The 3215-nt window shown below is 36.4% G+C and overlaps 1 protein-coding gene across 3 annotated transcripts in view; it reads left to right on the top strand.

Moving 5' to 3' along the window:
- The first annotated feature begins 2196 nt into the window (after positions 1-2196).
- Positions 2197-3215, top strand: part of LOC113237159 (dnaJ homolog subfamily B member 6) — an 18259-nt gene continuing 17240 nt past the window's right edge. The window contains exon 1 of one of the 3 annotated variants that reach the window (XM_026473468.1): positions 2197-2464. The gene's annotated coding sequence lies outside the window, so the exon portion shown is untranslated. Of the gene's footprint in view, positions 2465-2503; positions 2780-3215 lie in introns of those variants that run through there. The other 2 variants (XM_026473467.1, XM_026473470.1) reach the window with 2 other exon arrangements.

Below are 3215 nucleotides of genomic sequence, written 5' to 3' on the forward strand. Positions count from 1 at the left end.
TAAAAAGTGTACATAGGTACCGAAAATGTAGGTTGCAGATGTCAGAAAGTTCAATTCACAAAATTGTTGCTTATTACGGCCACGGTAAATAAAAACCGCGAGTCATGGTTTAATTGAGGTTTATCTTTATTGGTTCAATGAGATAAGAATCGCAATTCGAATCTCACAAAGATCTTGCAAATCGGCGTGTCGTACGACTTTGACCTTATTTTTTGTCTTTCATTCTGTAAATTCGTATTTAGGTATATTTCTCAGGTGAAATACAACGTAGTCAATTTTAAATGAAAACTAAGAACAATCATAGGTGTGTAGTTATTTAACTTGGTAAATTAGTGTGTTGCAAAATAGTGCACAATAAGTACTCGAATAACAAAGGAATTCTCTGTTGTAAGAATTTCCCAGTGGCCGACTTGTGAAACATGGTCAGCTTAGCACTCGAAGGCGAATGCGCTAGGGCACTGCGGCCAGTTACCAGACCGGTCTCTCGTGCATGCAACTGAAGACACATTATCTGCATGTCCTTATTAAGAATCGAAACAATTTACTTCATATAAACAATAGTTTCTTAACAATAACAATTTCAACAACCTTGAAAACTCTAAAGCTTCTCAAAACAAAGTAATTAGAGTAGTGAATCCAGGAAACTGCACCTGTAAATGATGCTCTATTCTTATACGAGTATTATGCTCTGTATTTGCTTGTAGCGAGTAATGAAGAACATAAGTGCGTCGTATTCGACTACACCCTCAAATCCCATTCAGACTCTTCGTGTCTATAATTTCACCACACTTCCCAACATTAAGCTCATATTTAAGTATGATGTTAGTATTCATCATGTTAGTCTGCAAACCAGTCATTACAAGCATCGTTAGTCCATTTTAGTTTCATTTTATTCATAGAGAAATGTGCTACTTTCACTCGTGGAGTGACTAATCTTGAGCACTCTTAATGACAAAGGTTGCACAAAACATTGTCATCTTTACCGCCCACTACAACCACTGAACTTTTTGAGAATATTTTTGCTGTTAGTTCTGTGTTCTTTGTGACTACGAGTCTCAGGAGGCCGTCCAGGTTCATTTACTTTTAAATGTAAGCTTTGTAGATTATAGTAGTGTTTGCTATAAGTAACATTATATTTATTTAAATGCTACAACTGCAGGTGACTAATTTGAGATCTGATTAATATGCCAAATTTAAGTAATAAGCGTTGCGCGCTTTATCGTTCTTCGTGCGTACTGTAAAGGGAATGAAGCTCGCTTCTGGTATATAGTTATTCCGTGTGTATATAAATCCCAACATCTTCAAGGGTAGGATAGATACAGGCGTCTCCTAGGTAAGCTTACTGTATCCACCATTTGATTTCAATGAACGGTGAAGAATTTATGAAAATCAACTTAAAAATGTAGTTCCTAAAGTGTTGGAGAGATGACATCATGGTATAAGATTATCATATCAGCTGTTGATTCAAAGTGAGTGTATCGCAACCGGTCTATTGAAGGTCGATATTGTTCGATCACAAGACAGGATGACTGCATGTAGGCATATACATACATACATACATAAGTGTGAGTGCATTTCCAAGGTATCTATATAATTATTTGAGAATTCAACATGAAATGCTTTCGAATCGTTAAAATCTCGCTACATATGGTCATAATATTTACAGAGTAATTATTGCATAAAGTAGGACATCTTAATCTAACTGTTATTGATTGCATCAGCTTTGTGAATATGTATTAACGTTTTTATAGTTACGAGGTATGTTGCACTTATTTAAATTTTGAAACTTGTAAGCAGAAATTTGCTTAATTCGAAAAACTATATTTAATTTGAAAATTAGTTTTTTTTTTATTATTTTAGAATTGATTTTTTTTAAGTACCTAACAGTAGTTACACAAGTATCGTGATGAATGTTGCCTGAGACGATTTGTAAATCGCAGGACCGATTATTTTTGGAATATGCTGGAGAAAGAGGCGATTAGGGTTGCAATTGCCAAGCATTTGATATACATATATTCCGGTAGGGTTTATAGTTCCTCATTCAATGGATGGATTGGAAGGTACGCCTCTTTGTGTACAGACACTTAGAAGAAAATAATACTGCCCGGAGGATTTAAACTTGCTATTGTCAGCGTTGTTGCTATTGTCAGATTGATAAGTCCCCGCCCGCCGCGCTTCGGTGGCCCCGCGTCGTCGGCGCGGCCACCAGTTCTCAGCGCCCCCTTGCGGACTGATTCATTATGTCGCGTTGTGTGTCAGTCGATGGAAAACGCACGCTCGGAACGTTAGTTAGTAATACTAGGTGCAGTGACCACCAAAACGTTACCGCTCTGCCTACACGCTTTGTCTCATCGTGCTTCGAGACATTTTAAGATAGTACTCATGTTTTATTGATTTTCGGTACGAGTTTCCACTAACTGTTGCTTTCCTCAAACAATGGAGTGATTTGTTATTATTATTTAAGGTAAATATCGAACAGAAGTGTCATTGAACAACATCAGTCATCCGTTTCGTGCATGTGTATTCGATTTAACGTGAAGTGTCACATTGTAATCGTGCAAAAACCAAGGCCCGAATTACAGTCATAGCTAACGTGATAAAATTGAAAATTATCCACAAGGGTGATATTATAAAATTGTTTAGTGAGTTGAAAATCGTCGTGATAAGTGTCGATAAGGGTGAATTCTCTAGATTGCTCAGTGAGGTGGAAAAACATCGTTATAGAATCCGTGGTTGGCACCTACTTTATATTCACCGGAAGAGCCAATGTTATTTTAAGGTTCGTATCGCACCTATTACACTGTAGGGTTGGAAGACTGGAAAATAAGCCTGAATCTAGGCGATACTGGCGTATTACGAAACAGGTGTTTCAATGTATAGTTACTACATGGAGGCAATGTCATATTATTATATTAGCATTTTAACATCCACTAGTCACACTTTGTATGTGTAGGTGGAAGCAATACCATAACTACAGCCAGTAGTATGAGTTTATGCATAAACAGGTATTCACGACCCAGAAGGTACCTACACTACCTAATTAAACACAATACAAGTGACTAAATCTTCACACCCTACACAGTTTTAATATCTTCAACTAAACAAGAATCTGACAAAATGCTTTAGTAAATTGTACATTATAAAAGATGACATTTGACATACTTATCATGTTCCTAATATATAACATAATTGTATTGTTTACTAAATACATAACA

Source organism: Hyposmocoma kahamanoa, unplaced genomic scaffold, assembly GCF_003589595.1.
Source record: "Hyposmocoma kahamanoa isolate Upper Pololo Valley unplaced genomic scaffold, ASM358959v1 93, whole genome shotgun sequence".
NCBI lineage: Eukaryota > Metazoa > Arthropoda > Insecta > Lepidoptera > Cosmopterigidae > Hyposmocoma > Hyposmocoma kahamanoa.